The sequence below is a fragment of the Gallus gallus genome, chromosome 2 (assembly GCF_016699485.2).
Source record: "Gallus gallus isolate bGalGal1 chromosome 2, bGalGal1.mat.broiler.GRCg7b, whole genome shotgun sequence".
NCBI classification, from domain to species: domain Eukaryota; kingdom Metazoa; phylum Chordata; class Aves; order Galliformes; family Phasianidae; genus Gallus; species Gallus gallus.
The window spans coordinates 95,128,718-95,141,300 of NC_052533.1; the positions used below are offsets into that span (position 1 = coordinate 95,128,718).

The 12,583-nt window shown below is 34.7% G+C and overlaps 1 protein-coding gene across 2 annotated transcripts in view; it reads right to left on the reverse strand.

The window, feature by feature from the left end:
• Positions 1-12,583, reverse strand: part of CDH7 (cadherin 7) — an 86,300-nt gene that overhangs the window by 48,000 nt on the left and 25,717 nt on the right. The window lies entirely within an intron of this gene.

Below are 12,583 nucleotides of genomic sequence, written 5' to 3' on the forward strand. Positions count from 1 at the left end.
AATTGATGAGAGATGAGATTAACTTTCAAGAGAGTCAGTGGCATGGAGATATGTAAAAATAGTTATGTCAAGCAGTAGTACATGAAATTTTATTGTTCTTGGAAAGATAAGCTGAGTGTTTATTGTGCACAGCTCATGAGGGACCATTTGAATCTGTCAACTTGCTCTTTTGAGCAAAATGATTTCACTCTTTTCTATAAACATTTCATTTTCAAATGTATGTTGTATTGTTTTGTAGGTTTTTTGTATTGGAATTTTACACAACCATGCACATACAAACCTATACAAACATTATTATCATAACCTTTACTCTGACCTAAGTGTAAATTTTGGTTTTTTTTTTTGTCTACTGCTCTACTAAAGAGTGTGACTTCAAACAAATGTCACTATAAACTTGATGTTAGTGTTTGTTCCTGTGTCTGTATGGGAAATTACATACTGTTTTCCCCATTGTTTACTGTATAGTTCACTAAAATATTTCAAATAAACAGAATAAATTGTCCAATGGTTTGGTTTCTCACTACTATGTGTTAGAACAATAACTGCACTTCCATATATTCTTCATTGCTATCTAACTTAAGAATAATACAGAGTATGAGAGAGACTAAGAAACGTCCTCATGCTGTCTCAACTACTGCATCAAATGCCAAGTGTAGTTTCCCTGGAGAACTTGCAGCAGACTCAGAAGTAAGATATCCCATTAGGTCAAAATATATCTCCTACTGGAAAAGCAAAACAAGTTTGCAGAAAGAAGCTGTCTTATTTATTCTGCAAGCTCTTTTAAGTCACAAAGATTCCACAATTATTGTAGTTGCTTTTTCTCTACTGAGTCACACTTTACTGTTACAGGATCCAGATTTATCCAAACCTCATTCTTTTCAGATTTGTATTAGCAATATAATATCATGTCAAAGTGACACACGTGCCCCATGCTACTTTTTAGCTAGTTAAAGATACATTATTATTTGTAAATAACTGAAGACAACATTCTTTGTTTCTTTTATATTTTGTACTTGTTCTTCATCCATATGGTGAGTTTGGAGTTAAATTTACTAGTATCGTCATCATTACAACGTCCTCATTTTTTTTTTTTTCCCCCCACTTCCAAAATACACTTGCAGACAATTGCTATCTTGAGCATAACTTTGCACAGTTGCAAGGCTTTTCCCTATATCAGAAGGGGTGAATTGGTGACCAATTTTGAACTTTTCAGATGGATAAAAATGTTGTCTATTTCTCACACATAACATTGGGTTAACTCAATAAAATGTACCATTGTTTTTCTCACAAAACTGGCAGCAGTGGCTCTTGCTAATTTTTCAGACTTGACTGGAAGAAGTACCCATCTTTTTGAAATGGAACAGTAGTGTGTGCAAGTAAGAATCTGTTCAGCTTGTGTTTCTTTTTTTTTCCCCTATGTTGTATTTCAGGGTTATCCTATTACCTACACAGCATCATATTACTCAAGAACAGAAGCTATGAGGTACAAAGATTCAATGTTTTTATCTCCTTGAAGAGATTCAGGTTTTTTCCATATCTTGTATTCTAGCACAGCATTGGTCTTTCTGCGACAGCTGAGACTTCCCCATTCTCCCTGTAAAAATAATTCCTTATTTTGTGGCATAGCTAAGGATATGCTAGATGACAGAAAGAGCTGATGATACCAGCATACTCAGCTGTGTATCAGGTAGAGCAGATGCTTGAACATTAGAGTTGTACAAGTAGATTCTTCATGCAGAGATGGGAACTGAATCTACTTGCGGAGAGTAACATTAGCTCTCTCTCATGAGGATGAAGCCTCATCCTCAGCACACCAGACTGTAGCACTCACATCTGGATCTCACAGTGTAGGTCTGAACAGCCTCCCTTTCACCTTGTATTTAGATCAAGATGCCCTGAGTAACATTCTAGCAGGGTTACAAAAGAAGAGACCTTCAGAGGAGAAACTAGAACTATAAATTCTCAAAGATGTGTCAAGGAAAAATAGCTTCAGCATTTCCCATTTGCTCATGTAGCAACTGTCTGATTAACATATTGTGCTTTAAGGAGTTCCACTCTGAAGTCCATGAATGTTCAGGAGGGTTACACTACAGTGGCTCATGCTCTAGAGTGACATGCTGAACAAAAGGCACTTTTTGAAACCATGCCTTGATAGAAAACTGCTACTGCACAGATTAGTAAAGGGGTTAGCCTTTGTTACTCTAAGTTTGAGGCTCTTGAAGTAATGGTGAAAAAAAAAAAAAAAAAAAAAAAAAAAAGAAATTGTGTCTTTTATTTTTTCTTTATAAAAAAAACATTAGCCCTTGTTTAAGCAAGTAAAGCACAATTCTCTACCTACCTACCTAACTGTAGGAAAGATGATACAGCTAAAGATTATTTAATCTCTGGCACTATTGTACAATCAGTTCTATATAAAAAACTCTCAAGGATTTGACTCAAAATTGTTGTGTGTTCTTAAGTAATTGTACGAGAAAACTTAAAATACAAGAGAACAATGAAAATATAAGCTATTCTGACAAAATCCAAATATGTTTTATGTAATTTTCAGTTTCCCCCAGTATAATCCTCAAAAAAAATGGCCTTCAAAGTCATTAACGTAGATGCATCAAAGCTTTGCAACTAAGAACAAAAGTACTGGATCCAACAGTCCTGTACAAAATTTCCACAAACTACTGTGTAGACTTTTGGGTGTCACAATATAGGAAGAAGGTAGACCTACTAGAGAGCATCCAAAGAAGTGCTTTGAAGCTGTTTAAGGGTCTGGAGGGCAAAACGTGTGAGTGGTTTGCTCAGTACAGAGCAAAGGAGGCTGAGGGGAGGCCTCATGGTGGCTACAGCTCCTCATGAGGGGAGAGGAAGGACAGAGTTAATCTCTGCTCTCTGATGACTGCACCAAGACCTGAGGAAACAGCATGAGGCTGTCTCAGTGGATGGAGGGTCAGGTTGGTGTTAGGAAAAGGTTCTGCACCAGAGGGTGGTTGGGCCTTGGAACAGGTTGCCCAGGGCAATGGTAACAGCCCCAAGCTGCCAGATTTCAAGGAGTGTCTGGACAATGCTTACAGACACAGTGTGAACTTGTGTGGAGCCAAGAGTAGTACTTAATGATCCTCGCTTTTTCCAACTCAGAATATTTTTTGATTCTGTGATTTCACCTCTGCTACCACCGTGACCTCTAATTACCATACTTCCAGCTACATAAATTAATATCCTAGGATGTCTTCATTATAAATTGTCTTTGACAGGGGTTTTCACTTTTGTTGTTTTTTGTTTGTTTGTTTGTTTGTTTTGTTTTGTTATAAATAAGTACATTTAAATACTGAAACCTGGGATTAGGTACATATTCTTATTTGTTCCAGTGACTGTTCTGGCACTAGCTATAGAGAATGATATTAGTCCCCAAGACAGTTGCACTTCACAGAATATCTCCAGAAATCATCTGTAAGCTCCAGAAGGATGACTGTACCATCTACTATCTTGTCTATTACTCTTATCACTTTCTACAGAGAGATTCCTTTAGGAGACAGAAGTGCAGCTCAGTCTGTAGCTGCATACAGAAACACTGACTTCAGAAACAGAGAGGAGCAAGAAAAACTGCTTCAAATGCTTGTTTCAAGAGACATGAAAGATTAAAAGATTTGATGAGTAAATCTCATCCGATCTCATTCTGTAATATATTAGAAAAAAATTATTTCAGAAGACGTTACAAAAAAATATATATTTTTTTTCTTATCTTTGTGCCCCTCACAAGAACCTCTAAGAAGATATAAGTCTGGCTCATCATGTGTTCATTTCTCCTGCTGCTTTCTGAAAAGGTAGTGCAATATATAAAGATGTTTGCATACTTACAATTTATACCATTAATTTCCACCTCCACAAAATTGTCAATGATAGTTACTGTCTAGTTTGCCTTGACTATCAACTCAACTTAACCCTAATATGCAAGTCACTATGCAATTATTATATGCTTATTCTATTGCTTCTTTGCTACATTCAACATGCATTAAACTTGAAGACTTTATGTGTTTTCATTATGTGCTCCCTGAAATACACCACATGTAAAAATGAGTACAGAAAACAGAGAAATAAAGTGGCAAGCTTTTGAAGAGATGATGTATTTTTGACAGGAAGATAACTTTGAAGTTTTAGAAAGGTTAACAGAGAGTGAAGAGATTTAATAAGTGAAGCCACACAAGCTTTGTGGAGGTAGAGAGGGTCAATCCTTATTAGAAGTAAGCTTTTTTTTTCTCTTTAGAAGAGAACAAACAAACAAACAATCTTCTAAGAGCCTAGCTCTAAACCTCTCAAATTTAGAAAATGCATATTAAGGTATGTGATATAGAAGGAAGCAGTCAGCATCACTCAGTAGCAAAAACAATGCTACTCTCACTTTCCCTATGAATAAAATTTCGTTTTCACGTATATTTTTGGTCCTACAGCAGTAAAAGCTCAGTATAGTGTCTCATCCAATGCATTTATACTTATTTGGACTCATAGAACCATGATTATTCTAGAGAACACTGAAACTTAAGAAATACATTTCGCTCAGGATCCCTAATACTCAATAGTTTCTGAGTTTAGTCTATTCGTAGGTACAGATCTTTACATCACATGCCACTAAAGTGTGTTAAAGCATTATTTTCAATAAAGAAGGACTTTTTTTTTATCAGTAAGTAGAGGTACTGCACTACATTAATAGCAATTTCTCTGGCAATCACTAATCTGTCTGAGTTCTGAATGAGAGGTTTGTTATTACTCTGATTTTCAGTTTGTGCCCCCTTAAAGCAGGTGCAACATTCACATGCTTTTGTCTTCCTCCAAGTTCTGAATTTGTAAATGTTCCTAACTGTGGCAGCATGGCTAATGTTTCAGCGCAAATTCTGCACATTCGAGTCTGGGGCCATGAAGAAGAAAAGCTCAGACAGAACATGAGGAGCTGATAGGTCTTCAGCAGCAGCAGGATCCCAGAATAATGATGACAGTGTAAAGACAGACAGAGAAAACACGAGATGTTTCAATGCAGCCCAGATCCATAGCTCCCTGACACAAGAAGAAACATGCATATGTCTGCAGAACAACTGGAAAGTTTTCTCAAGCTGGAGCTGCCTTGTCTGTACCCTTTCCATTTTTTTTTCATATGAAAGTAGCTAGAAAGAGGGGAAAGGAATAACTTATACATCCTTATGACTGAACAGGAACCTATATACCTTGGTCATGTGGAAGTGGTTAAACTGCATCTTTATTCCTGCCTTCTCTCTAACAGTATAGAGAAACAAGAAAGAAAAAAAAAGGACAAAATGAAGAAAGAACACTGAGACAGAAGTAATCATCTTGTCTATTTTGTAACTTACTATAACATAACAGCAGAAAACTTACTATTTCTAGCTATCACAAAACAATGGAGAATCGACTGTGAAAGAAAGGCACTCTTACCTCCATATAGAATATGCTCTTGCTGCTTTTTGGGGAGACTTAGAGAAGAAATTTCTGTACAGATCAAATGTGTAATTGCAAGATAAAGGAAAAGCAGGTAATTATAAACAAAGGCTTAATTTGGCCATTTCTTTTAAATCTTGTAGTAGTGAAAGTACTATTCAGCAGGCAATGATTTTTTATTTTTTTCCCCCACCAAGAGACATTGAGAAAGTGATAAAGAAGTTCCTGAAGGATTTTTGTTTACTTTTGGTTTTATTAATTTATATAAAGCTATAGCACAAGCCTGGGCTCAAAAAAAAATATGTTCATCTAAATTCTGTTTTTTCAGCTCAACAGATTATACTGAAGACAAGAGATCAAGTAAACGTAACTATTTATATCCAAAATACCTTACATTTGTAATTAAAGGGAGATTAAATATAAGGAATTTGGGGTATATATTTGTAATGCTGCCAGAATTTCCTTGTCCCAGCGATGTTAGAAGAATGGTAGGGAACTGACACAGACCACAGTGCCATAGTGGCACAGTTTTCCACTTTGACATAGTAGCAATTGCATGTACTGTTTTGTTGCCTCCAGACTTTCTCCTTATCAGGCAGAAGCAAAAATAGACATGCAGGAACACAGCAAGGTCCCATGCTGTAGAACACAACATAACTGCTTTATTTTTATTTAATACATGGAGCTTGTAGCAGTCTTAGTCAAAACCCTGTAAACCTAGGCAAGATTTTTTCTCTGTGTTCAACTAAAACCCCCAGAATTTCATCTAGAGTGCCCAGAGCAGACTGAAGACCCAAAAGCTTCTGAAATGACTGAAGGTCCAAGACATTCCTGAGAACTCTTCTAGCCTCATCCTTACAGGCTGCCCGAACTCAGACTGTCTCCAAACCCTTTTGCCTTGCAACTAGTAACACTAGAGAATGACCACCAGCTAATATATATATATCCAAAAGCATCCAAAAGGAACTGGATATTGAAAGATTAAATAGCCCATAAGTGCATTTCACATTCAAGCTGGTACTCCAGTTTGCAGTACCAGATGCGTCACCCCACAGCTTGTCCCTTTTGTCCCTCTTGCAAACAAATTTCATGTTCGTATTTTTGAGCCTCGGAGTTCTTCATATTCAATAGGGTGTAATATAGCCAGTAAGAATAATGTTTTTTCTTTTATGTATTCGCATAGATGCCTGATTAAGTCAGCACTGGACAGGAGAGTAAATAAAAAAGGATAAAGATGGAAAAGAAGAAATGTAGATTTAAAAACAAACGAGGAATAAAAACATTGGCAGTTCTGAAAGCAGGAGAGAAACAGAGTGGCTAACAGACTGAGGAAAGCCTTCAAAAAGGATGTGTTGGGGTAGAGAAGATGGAGCATGAAAAGGAGGACAGGAAAACACAATGAAAAGAAGGGCAATTTGAAATGGAATGAAGAAGTATGAAAATAAATCTTAAAGTACAAATGAAAAAAAATCATAAAGTAATAAATATAGCTGATTTGTTCAGTGATTGGAAAATGTTAAGCAAGAACATTATTTGAAAGTAAAGCTGTATAGTATTACCAGCATTTACGTTTCATGCTCTGCATAATGCAACAGAAATCAAAATCACTGATAACCCAAATCTTGCCAGGTGTTATTTTACTCAAGGTATATATTAATAACACTCTAAGAAATTAAACAAGTAAGAATTTTATGATTTTCCTCTGACATTTTCTTCTATGATTAAATTAGAATAAGCAGTTAGACTTCACTGTCCCTTTCTTCCTCTATGCTATTTCAGATTCAGTCACATTCATAGGAGAGTCCATTGACTGATAGTTCTCCAGGAGAACAACTCTAATGACTTAGCCACAGAAAGTGAGGTGATTTTTAATTTTGTCAACCCTCTGAAAAAGGAAAGTGATGCAGGAAAGAGAACAGCAAAATTTTTTAAGCCCTTGATTATTATTCAAACAAAATTCAAAATAGAAGTAACCAAAAGTCTAAAAAATATATTTTGTAACATTTCAGTTAGTTTTTAAGTAAGTCCTCTAGGCTTCTAAGTGAACAATAAAGTTTACATGGAAGAATTCCCTAGGAGTAAGAGACTCTGTCGTCTTAGGGTTGGTGAACTGAATAATTAATAGGAAATACTGAAAACTGGGTGTGCTAAGATCAATCGTGCCACATTTTTGACATTTTTCTTTCAATAATGCCCAGTTGCATCCACAGTATTATTTCTCTCTGTACACTTCTATGACAACTCCTTATGAAGACAAATAGTGACCATGTACATACAGAAATATGTGCACGTATGCCTATATATGTATACACACTCATACACACATATATTCTTACTGTGTCTTTTCCTACATCTGCAGATGCTGAAATACTCATAAATCTGTGCCTACCCGCACCACACCCCTCCCAATTTTTATAAGAATACAAAATGCCCTGTGGCAACAGGGACTTGTGTAGCCGCCCATTAAGATCAGCACAGCTACAGGAAGAACTCAGAAGCAGTTGCTGCTGTGGATGGAACTGAATGGGCATATGTAGCTGGCTGAGTATTCTTGAGGAGTTTTGATGGGCGATCATCACAGCATGTCACTCTCTAAAATGACTGTTTGTCACTCACATTCTTAAAAGACTGGCAGCTTCAGGAGCTAAAACTCATCAGTATACTGTGCATCATCACATACTAATTGCACAGAATGAGCTTGGGGGGAGGCACAGCATTACTGTATTGTAGCACCACCAAGAGTCTGCAGGCAACATAACACATTCAGAAGAATGGAAAGGAGGCATGTTTTTCCCTCTCACACATGCACATTTGAAGTTCATCAAAATAAACCTGTTAGAATTTAGAATGAACTAGGCCTGCTCTATGTAAACAATATGCATATTGCAATTCTTTCAAATCACGGTCAGTCTGTACAGATTTATTCCTTGGTATTTTTGTTTTGAGTACGGACCAAGACATAGAGAGGGGAATTTGCTCTCTGACTTACCATTTAAAAACTGCTTCTTTTTTAGTCTACATAGATTTTTGATTAAAGTAAACAGTCACGATAGTCATTTATGCAGGAGCATAGAACAATTAAGTCATGTCAAAATACCACTGGAGTAAAATTCTATTTACAAAATCCTGAACGATTGCTCTTACTAGCTGTATATGGGTCTCCACATTTACTTACAATCAGGAGAGAGACTAAATTCTCTTCCATAAAAATCAGCAGTATTTTCATATGATCCATACTGCACCACATTACTTACTACTACCTACTAAACTAACGTATTTTCTGGGTCAGTGATTTGAATTATTTTGTTACCAAGAATCACTCAAGCCATAAGACAAAATTCTCCTGAAGTCACTACTCTCTTTCAGAAGAGTAATAAAATTGTGTGAGGATGATCTCTTCCTGTACCCCTCACATATATCTCTTATGAAAGTGAACAGGCTTAAAAAATTCAACATGACAAATGGATATCAAAGACTCTAACATATTCCACAGAAGAATATCTCTGGGCTAGCAGATGTCCATGGGCTTGAAAGGGTTTATGCATGTGTAGCAGCTTGCAGAAATAGCTTTCAAGAAGCTTCACTCACTATTCTTCTCAAATTACTTCTCCACTATATATAAAAAAAATCTACTGACATTAATATATATAAAGAACTATTTTTTTGTGTACATACTTTCTTTAAAAGAAGTAAATATGTTTATAAGTGCATGTATCTGTATAAGAAAATATATATATATATATATATATATATATAAAGAGAGTAATCTCAAAACTTCCCTATAGCATTGCACATAATAAGAAAATTCATGATTTTAAAGTCTTGGATTTTATTTATTTATTTTTTAGGGACCAGAATATACATGAGTGCACTTCAAAACTGTGGTACAGGAATCAAGTAGAGAGGGGAGAAGATAGCAATGGTAGAATTTATATATCTATTCTAATGCAAGATTAATTCTTTTTTTTTCTTTTTTTTTCTGTTCTTAGAAACAGAAATAAGGGGAAGAACAACAGAACAGCAAGTTGTTTTGTCTCTATCAATTGTTGTACTTATCCGTGATAATTCAGGTCTGGCATTTCAGTCATAAAAGATGAGAGTGCATTAAAGGATCTACTTTTTCATCTCTACATCTACAGAATTAGCTGTAATAGCACCGAATGGGAAAACAATCACACACGCTCCTTGTTGAACTATCCTTATCAATAATACTAACTTTACAAACAAAAATTCATTTGCTATTAAAGTAATTTCTGAGATAAGGTACACACTTATATTGAATGTCTTTATTTTAGAGAAGAAATAGCACCTCTCATATTGCCTCTTCTTTATCAACCTACTGATATGTAGTTTAGAGTGATTACCTTATTTCTGCTTCAGCTATCCAAAATAGCTTGCAGCACTCTTTAGTTAGTAATGATTTTTTCATAGAAGTGGCTTCCAAAGAAAATTAGTACCAAGAAATAAAATCCTGGAGTATTTAGAGCTTTTTTCTATTCTCCTTTTTCATTTTTTTCTTTTTTTTCTTTTTACTTTCTTTCATTTCTTGTAAGAGAAAGCAGGGGTATATAGTGGTGTTTGATGTTATGTTGTATCCAATCATGAAATTTCATTTGCTCTTAAAAATTAATTCTACTAAAACTTCACTTGTAATCTTACCTTGTATGTTAGCAGGAAATATTGAAACCTATCAGACTAGAAGACAATTGTTAAATGTATAGCTGTAAAGCAGTAGAAGAAATTACTATGACTAATTATGTCTGTGGAAGCTTATGGAGTGCTGGACTATGGCAGACAGCACAATCTGATCATTTTAATTATGAAAAATTAACAATACATGAGAAATTGTTATTGTCTGCAGCCACATTAGCATTTAATTCTATGAAAACAGTTAAATATTTGCTAAATATAACTTATAAAATTATTAAAACAAAGCAGAAATAGTAGATTGGTATATGCTTATTTTCACTCAAAGAAATGATAACATATGTGGCAGAGCAACAGCACCTGTTATTATATTTTGCTTTGTAAAAATTAAATTTATATTGTCTTTCAGTGCTGTATTTAGAAAAGATTTATAGTCAACCTGAAATGCTATAGAGCAGTCCTTCATACAATTACATCTATTACATGTTATAAAATAATTCACACTACCTAGATGTTTCTCATACATTACCACAAACCAAATTCTGTGAGTATTCCCACAGAGATCAGTGGGACCATTCCTAGATTTGAAGTGTAAAATTAAGAATTTGACGTAATGACCATATCACACTTAACTAGTCCCTGGAGGATAATGCAGGGAATACAGTAATATCTGTTCAAAGTTGAGAGTGGGTCAAGGAAACAAAGCAACAACACACAATTTTTAATATAAAATTTTACTGTAAAATTTTCATGAGTAAATGATTTTACATGCAAAAGATAGCAATGAAAATCTACAGTAAAAATTAATTTCTTTTTTACCCTACCCTATATACCTAATTTAAGGTGGCTTATCTTATTCGTTTTTACCCCAAAGATTTGTAATATAAATATCCATCCATCCATTTATATATACTGGCTAGTTAATTAACAGCTATTTTTTCAAATTTTACTCCAAAGAATAAAGAATAATAACCTTGTTAGATCAAATTAAATCTGCATTTTATAATTTTCTAGGTTAAGAAAGCATCCTCATTGATGTTATGCTCATGCATTTCAGGGCTTGCTTACTGTTCATGGAAGTTGGTACTGAGCATATGCCTAAGCGTCTTGCTGAACCAGAGCCTTAATCCCTGAGCAAAGAAAGGGTACTTTAATAAACAGCAATGTGTATTACATCAACTAATTGTAAGAAGCAACACTGAAAGCTTAAGTGATTTCATTATATAAATTCACACTGTAGCTGTTCAGTATTCAGAACATGCTGGAGTAGGGTATGCACAGTAAATACAGACCTTGGAAAATCTGTTGTAAATTGTTCAGATAATTTAAAATGATCCCTTGTGAATAAACACTTTAAAAGTTTTGGTTTCTTCTTAAGGGTTTTTTTTTTTTTTTTTTTTTAAACCATTAAAATTTTCAGGTCTAGGAGGGCTGATCTCAAGATAGTAATTCATATTTTGATAGGGATTTTCACTCCACAGGATTAAGGCTGGGAAATAAATGTTTTTAATGCCTGTGTTTTATGCTGTTTTTCTGAAAACACTTGAGGGAAAGGATAATGCATTAGTATTTCAAAACCATAATGAACTGCCTTTACATGAACAATGCTAGGTTAATTGTATATAAAACCTTCCAGCTTAGAGGGATTTTAACAGCTGTATGTTAAGGGCAGTGATCTCCTGATGTCTTTTCTATTTTGGTAAGGGGTGTTTAATAAAGACAATCTAAACAAATTCCTATGCAGTCATTACTTTTTTTTTTCCTCCCCCTTAAATCATACTTTGACATTTAAAACGATGACAAGTTATTTATGGATTAAAACTGAATTTCAAAAAAATGCATGGATATGAATTTTGTCTTGTTCAATGTTAATGCCAACCCAGGATTTATTTGTCTGTTGTTTGTATTCTCACCATAAAAGATTCTTTCTATATATCTTAGTCACTTCCATTAAGTGCTGGCAACACAGTCAATTTATGTGCTATTGATGAATAAATGATGTGCATGAAGCAGGTATTATTTTATGTTGGTCATATGCACTTGCTATCTCTACACTAAAATTCAAGCTGTGCAGAACTGTTTTTAATTTTGAAAACCATCTGTATTCTACAGAAAATATTCAAAGTCTTTCTTCAAAAACCCTTTTCTGAAGGTTCCAGTACTTCCAATATATTAAGAACTTTTGATTTACATAAAGACTCCTCTAATTATCTAATCTTTTAGCACTCTGTAAGATTTTGCATTGCGTACGTAATTCAAATTCTCACCTGGTCACTGATGAAATTAGACCATTTTTATCTAATGACCATTTGCACTTTGATTCCCTTCTAAGTGTAGTGTAGTTTAACAGAAATGGAACAGACAATGAGTTCCTTATAAGAACACTCCCTGCATCTGAAGAACTGTGGTCAACATGAAGGTGCATGAACTGTTAGCATCATTTATTCTATTAACTGCAAACAACATCAGTCATCTGAATTTATTCTCATCTGCATCAGAAGTT